Raw genomic sequence first — 8,637 nt, forward strand, 5'->3', positions numbered from 1 at the left:
GGCCTGACAACCCCAACCGGGCTGGACGACCAGTTTTTAACGGTTGCACAGTACTTCGTTTCGTTACTACACTTGGTACGGTGTAGGGTTTATTCAAGAATATGATGCTGTGATTTAAATGTTAAGTATGGTTACCAAGTGCTCAACGACTTTTCATACACGAGGAGTGTATTATATATAAACATGAAATCTTGTGGTCCATAGTTATAATGCTGCCAGCATCAAACCTATATATCTCACCAACATTACGTTGACTTATTAAAGCATGTTATTCTCAGGTACAAATTAAGTCTTCCGCTGTGCATTTGCTCATGTTAAGGACATTACTTGGAGTCGATCATCGCAATGGGACCAACTATTGATGACTCCGTCCAGGAGGATTAGGACCGGTTGTTAAAGTTGGTATCAGAGCGTTGGTCTTAGCGAATCAGGCCTTGCATTAGTGTGTCTAACTGGTAGTTGTTAGGATACATTATTGAGTCTGGACTTTGACCGTGTCTGCCTGTCAAAAGTTGTGCTTATCATTTCTAGTCGGAAATCATCTGCTTATCATCCTTAGGAATTGCCTGCTTAGTATTCTTAAAGTTTAGACACGTCTTACTGCATTTAGTGCATCGATAGTGTATAGACAAAATTCATATTCTAGCGCATCTGTAGACTTGCCTGACATATGCCGTAAATTCCTCGGTAGTTTACGAAATCTTTGGTATTATACATAGATATTCTATATAGCCAGAATATCATCCGACATCCGAAAAATCATTTCACATCGAAGATCTCTTCCATTCACCAAATTCACCGGCGAACCTGTTCGAGAAACCATTTTCTCTCCCCTTTTTCCGAGTATTTCATCACGATTACATACTGTCCCATATTTCGAATCTTATTCATTCGCTCGCTTCAACCATCAATCATCCCGTAGTACTAGAAGAAGTTAACAAACTATGCGCTCGTGTGAAGACTTTGGAGAACCTGGTGCGAAGGTTACGAACACCAGCAGCAGCACCAGCAGCATAATCAGTACCACCATCATCGACGTCGACAGTACCCTTATCATCCCTAAACCATAACCGCGCCGTAACTCTCAACATCACAATCTGTACCTCGAATATCAACATTACACGCCTCAATATCACCATCAGTACTTCGAGTATGAACTTCGTTCTACACATCTATCTACATCGACTATCTTCGCTTTACGTATCATTCTACCTCATTTTTCCTCGTTCGACATGGTGATTATGTAATTTCTAAAGTTTTAGAGATTATGTAATCTAGTATTAACGATAAATCAGATGAGTTTTTGACTCATCAAATCCATAATTATATCTGACGAAATTATATATGCAAGTATATTTTCATAAAGATGGTAATTAAAAATTCCTTCGTACAAACTATTAATGATGAAAATATTTTAACGGGTGGGTAGTACCCGAGGAATATTTAGAATTCACATTAAGTTACACTGTACATTCTTCGAATCTGATTCAACGGTCATTTGCTATCCTACTTGCAATCACCGATATACGTATCCGTTCATTCCAGATTAATCATTTCCATTTAAATTTCATATTTGGATTTTACCTACCCGAATCCAACAAGTGGCATAAAGAAGAAATATTGGATAAATTAAAAATTGTTAGAAACACATGAATTAACTAATTAAAAATCTGTTAAGGATTCCACGCTAACTATTCCGGCTAACTGTTCCCAGCTAACTGATTAACATTTAATTTATCGCAATTTACATTCTCGCAATTTTAAATTTCTGCACTGTACATACTGTCGGGACACATGTACAACAATACGTCGGATTAATTCTGAGACAACACGTTGTATAATGGGTCATGATATATATTTATTTATTTTTCGTACTTTAAATTAATGGGACACGTATACAAGGTTTCGACCTATCATATTGACCCATCTATATATATATTTCGGAACGACCATAGACACTCTATAGTTGACTATACAGGGTTGAGGTGGATTCCAAAATATATATATACTTTGAGTTGTGATTGACACTGAGACCGGTACACGGGTCATGATACGTATTAATTATGTATATTAAACTGTTGAACTATTGGACCATTGGACAATCGGACTAATAGACTGCTAACTATGGACAAGTAAAATGAATTAAAATATTGATTATAACATATGAAACTAAACTAATCTTCAAGTTTGCCACTTGATTCTATCTTAAACCTCATTCGTATCTTGACGATTACAATTCGCATTCACAACTTTTCATGATCCTTGAAAACATCTCGATCGGAAATATGAACCAACCGCACTTCATCTACGGAAGAAAAGATTTATGCACCGGAAAAACTTTCGAATCCAAATTTATAGTTTAACACATATCGTGTTGAATCTTTTGCCATTTATTAGCAAAAACAACCCTACAAATTTCTTTTCAGAAAGCTAATTTTGTCACAGCTCCACTTCGACTTCTCAGTGAGACTACTCCTATTATAATCTCGATATTTATACCTTGCCCTTTCGCTGTCGTTACCGGAGAACCTTTTATATTTCACAACATCATCAACAGATGTACCAGCAACTCGTTATCTTTTTGGCGAAATCCGCAAATCAGTATTTTGAAAATCTCATAGAAATTCTCCTGTCATACCTACAACGTCTATTCCTAAGAGTTACATATTTCGAATGTGAAGTTTCTAAAAAACACCCTGGACTATGAAGTAGTTCTTGAAATACTGATGAAGCAGCAAAAACCGTAAACGACTTTAACAGTCAAAAGTTTACGATGAAGTAAAGTATGTTGGAAAAGCTCAGAAAAAGAGAAGGGTTGAAACTGGAAAACGGATTGAGCAAAGTATGAAGGAGACCGTGGACAAAACATGAAAACTAAACCCGAATTCAGAGGATTCAAATGATTTAGTGCCTGCTGAAATCGTTAGTAAGAACCCTACTCCTTATCCTAAACCTTTCCAGATGATATTCTTCATCAACATCTTATCTCAGATATTATAAGATATCTTCATATTTTCCGTTATACATATTCTCCATATTGTTGAAAATATTTTCACAACTATCCTTATCTGAAATCATTTATCACTCCGTAATATCTGCATTACAATATAAAGGAAACTGTGTTAGTTTCTAAATTCTAAAACCTTCGAGTTTGAAATAGAAATGTTCTGAAGCAGTGTTGGGAACTGATGCATGAATTAGTATAATATAATGAAACTTGATCAACTTCATTATATTACATTAAGTTATGTTAAGTTTCTAATGGAATGTGATGATTCACAGTACCATCATCATGTGCCATGTTACACGGCTCTTACATTCTATCCAATCTCTAGACATATTAGGAACATATCATCTTGATAGTTCAATCTTTTCCAAGATATTCTGGTAATTTGACAAATCAAAATCGTGCCATTACCATTCCCTTCTAAGAGCATTAGCTATGTTCATACCTACGAATTTCGGATCATTACTCGCTTGGCTTGAGGACGGGAAGAAGAAACGAAGGGACAAAGCCCCGCAATAGAAATTGGGGTAAAAATCACAGCAAATAGGAGGAGATATTAACTGTGGATGACAATGATTATAGAAGACAGAAGCAGGAGCATCGAAGTATAAAGGAAGATATAAAACCCAACAACCACCCAGAATTTACAAACCATGTATATCGATGCAAATAACAATATAAAGACACGGGAGAATTAGAAACACTATAAACACAAGGGTATAGTAGAAGTAAATAGATTATTCTGGTGGTAAATGAAAAAGAAGAATGATAGATGTGAAAATTAAGAGTATATCAAGGATCAGAATGGGATGGAGCATTTTATAAAAAAAAAAAAAAAAAAAAAAAAAAAAAATAATACTCTAAGGTATGAACTGGGGATAGAAGATGTGGGAAATAAGGAAGGGAAGGAGGTGGATTTATAGTGAAATATCCGACAAAGAAATCGAAACAGATTACCGCATTAAATCAAAGGAGATCATGTTTCCTAAATCGTCGAAAAACCAAATCTTATTTTAAACCCCTTAAATTCTGGAAATCAATCCTAATCGCATCATCGGTTAAAACAATTCCATATTCACTCATTTCATTCTTTTGTGATAGCTTCACTCGTGCGCTTCACATGATCGAATCGTTTTATCTATATCTTCCAAAAATGATAAAACTCTATCTTTACCTCATATTTGTCACGAAAACATTCCTATTGTTATTTATGACAACCTCTACCAAATTTCGGGGACGAAATTTCTTTAACGGGTGGGTACTGTAATGACCCGGAAATTTCCGACCAAATTTAAACCTTAAACTCTATATGTTTTCGACACGATAAGCAAAAACCTGTAATATTGAGTCTAGAAAGTTTGAAATCTATATTTGGACAATTAGTTACCCTTTTGACCATGCCTGACGATTCACGAACAACTGTGTATATATAAACTTGTAAAAAAAAAAAATATATATATATATATATATATAATTATGAATATAACTATAGGTGTATATATAATATTTTGGAACAATAAAATACAAATTAATTATTTGATTTGAATATATAAAGTAGTATACAAAAATAAATATAGTTGTTAGATTATTATTAGTTACCCTAAAATAAAGAGAAATATTAATATTAGAAGTAATAATATAATTATATATTGTATATGAATAAAAATAAAATTTATATATATTAATATCATTGTAACTAGTAGGAAAATAATAATTTCAGTTATTATGATTACCAGTATCACTAAGGATCATTATTATTACTGTAAATTATCAATATTATCATAAAAATAAAAATGAATTGTTATTAATAATATAATACTATTATCATTAATATTTTTAACAACATTATTAATATTATTACTAACAAAAGTGTAACATTAATAAAATTATTATTAATTAGTATTATTATTATTATATCCATTTATGCTTATTAAATATAAAACAATATAAATAAAACAGACGTATTCCTTTCTTTATCTATAATTTTTTTTAATTATTTGAGGATTCGATTCATTATAATCCATTTCCACATCAACATCATTCTTTTTCTACTCCTGTTCATAATTGATATCCTGATAGATTTTCTAAGGAACAAAACAAATGGCATTTTAAATCAGAAACAGTTAATTGGTACGATTATTATTATTTTTTTTTTTCTGATACAGCTCACCTCTCATGGTTCCTGATGTATATATATTGTCCATCCTGTCTGTTACACGTTCTCTCAAAACTAAATTAGAATTCAATTTATCTGCTAAATCAATATTTCAATCCCATTATATGCTGCACCCTTTACTATTCGACGATTAAACAGAAAAGAATAATAATACTGTAAGTATGTCGACCCCTGTTTGAACTCAATTAATCCAAGACTCGATTTCGAATGAGATTTCAAAAACTAAAAATGTGATTTTGTTAGTAATCTATTACTAAATATTCCTGCAAAGTTTAAGGTTCCAATTCATTATATCGAGTGAGAATTTTGAAATCAAAGATTAATATTAAAAAAATCAATCGAATGCTTTTCATTAAAAATTCGAATTCGATTTTGTGTTTCAAGTAAAATTGTTTATCCAGAATGTTTCAAGAAGAGATTTGCAAACTCTTTCATGTTATAATCGATAACTAAAACGGTCCAGAGATCAAATTCAATTATTGAGTTCTTATATTCATGTTTCGATACAGCAGGTCTTTTTTTTTATTTTATTTCGATTTTGTTAAAATAAATTATTAACAACGATTAGTTACATGATTAATGAAGAACCTAAACATATTTGGATAATTAATGGGAGCTGGATTGAACTCTGGTCTCTGGTTTGAATTCACGATTTAAAAGAAGAAGATGATAAGAATTGGAAACAGGATATAAAATTTGGAACGTAAGATAAACCAGAAAGACAGGCTTGGCAGGATGGTATGGAGTGTTTGTGTGTGAGCAGGAGGTCCCGGGATCGAGCCCGGTTTCGGGCATTATTTTTAAGCCATTTTTGTTTTAAGGTAGTAATTTCATTATTATTATTATTATTATTATTATTATTATTATTATTATTATTATTATTATTATTATTATTATTATTATTATTATTATTATTATTATTATTATTATTATTATTATTATTATTACTATTATCATTATTAAGTAGCATTATTATAAATATTATTAACACTACCATTATTACTACATTTATTATTTTAAGTAGTATTATCATTATTATGATTATGAATATTATTGTTATCATTAAAACAAAATGTATTATGATCAATATTATTAATATTAAAAGTATTAGGAATATAAAAATAAAGGTTTTAAGAACATTATTATTAGAAATATAAATATATATTAATAAATCATTTTTAGAAACATTCATATATGTAATAATTTATGTATTTTTTTTATATATAAACAGATATACATATACATTAATATAACAATAAAAAATATAATTTATTTTGAATATATATGCACAAACTAAAAATATTTGTTATTAATATAAAAGTAGTATAAATAATAAATTTATAGATATATTCATTGACTACGATTATGTGTATTAATAAATAAACAAATGATATAGGTTCGTGAATCCGAGGCCAACCTTATATTTGATCAATGATGTTATGTATTTTTACTACAAAATACATTAGGTGAGTATATAGTCCCTTTTAAACTTTAAATATTTTGGGCTGAGAATACATGCGCTGTTTTTATAAATGATTTACGGTATGGACACAAGTGATCAAAAATAAATTCTACGTTGAGTTGTACCATGGCATATTTCTTTATACTTGGTAGCTAATATTTACGTGAGGAGCGTAAACGCGAATCCTGTTGATAGATCTATCGGGCCTGACAACCCCAACCGGGCTGGACGACCAGTTTTTAACGGTTGCACAGTACTTCGTTTCGTTACTACACTTGGTACGGTGTAGGGTTTATTCAAGAATATGCTGCTGTGATTTAAATGTTAAGTATGGTTACCAAGTGCTCAACGACTTTTCATACACGAGGAGTGTATTATATATAAACATGAAATCTTGTGGTCCATAGTTATAATGCTGCCAGCATCAAACCTATATATCTCACCAACATTACGTTGACTTTTTAAAGCATGTTATTCTCAGGTACAAATTAAGTCTTCCGCTGTGCATTTGCTCATGTTAAGGACATTACTTGGAGTCGATCATCGCAATGGGACCAACTGTTGATGACTCCGTCCAGGAGGATTAGGACCGGTTGTTAAACTTATCACCGTTTTCCTCCCACTTTCTTTTGACTTGCTTCACATTGGCCTCTTCAGCCATCTGTTCTTTAATTCTTTCCTCAATCTGGTTCACTAGTTTGTGAGCCATTCTACATGCCGGTTGTATGGAGGCGGGCTCGTGTGAACTTATATCTTCTTAGATTCTTTCCGGTAATCCTTTCACAAACGCGTCGATCTTCTCTTCCTCATCTTCGAACGCTCCCGGACACAATAGGCACAATTCTGTGAATCGTCTTTCGTACGTGGTAATATCAAATCCTTGGGTTCGTAACCCTCTAAGTTCTGTCTTGAGCTTATTGACCTCGGTTCTGGGACGGTACTTCTCTTTCATCAAGTGCTTGAATGCTGACCACGGTAGTGCATACGCATCATCATGTCCCACTTGCTCTAGATAGGTATTCCACCATGTTAACGCAGAACCTGTGAAGGTATGCGTAGCGTACTTCACTTTGTCCTCTTCAGTACACTTACTTATGGCAAACACCGATTCGACCTTCTCGGTCCACCGTTTCAATCCGATCGGTCCTTCGATTCCATCAAATTCCAAAGGTTTGCAGGCAGTGAATTCTTTGTAGGTGCATCCTACACGATTTCCTGTACTGCTAGATCCAAGGTTATTGTTGGTATGTAGGGCAGCCTGTACTGCGGCTATGTTTGAAGCTAGAAAAGTACGGAATTCCTCTTCATTCATATTCACGGTGTGTCGAGTAGTCGGTGCCATTTCCTTCAAAATAGTCAAATGGAACAAGTTAATCATACAGAATATTAAGAGTAGTTAATAGTATTTCGTAGCATAATATGAACTCATTTATAAAAGCTTTTTCTTCATATTAGCATTTTATACGTTTAAATTCGGGTAGTACCTACCCGTTAAGTTCATACTTAGTAGCTAATATACAATTCAACTACTACAATTCTATATGAAAAACTGATTATAATAATATTTCGCGTTCAAACTTTTATACAATATTTTACAAACTTATAATACCGCTTATTTTACATAAAGCATGAAATATAGCACACAATAACTTTGATACAAGATAGTTGTGAAGAAAATTCTAGCTAGTACACAAGTCGTTCAGCAAAGGCAATAAAGACACGTAATTCATACGTCCAGAAACAAGTCATGCATTCTGGTTTTACTAGGACTACTTCCCATCCTTGGTCTTGTGGAACATAACCGTTATGGCCGTTGATAATACAGCGTGTTGTAACGTCGTCAAAGGGACGAGGGTTACGTAATGACCAACAGTCTCGTAATAACCTAAAAACCTCATTTCTTACCCCAATTACCGACTCCGTCACTTGTGGGAATGTTTTGTTTAATAGTTGTAGCCCGATGTTCTTTTTCTCACTTTGGTGAGAAGCGAA

The sequence above is a fragment of the Rutidosis leptorrhynchoides genome, chromosome 4 (genome assembly GCF_046630445.1).
Source record: "Rutidosis leptorrhynchoides isolate AG116_Rl617_1_P2 chromosome 4, CSIRO_AGI_Rlap_v1, whole genome shotgun sequence".
In the NCBI taxonomy this organism is placed as follows: Eukaryota; Viridiplantae; Streptophyta; class Magnoliopsida; order Asterales; family Asteraceae; genus Rutidosis; species Rutidosis leptorrhynchoides.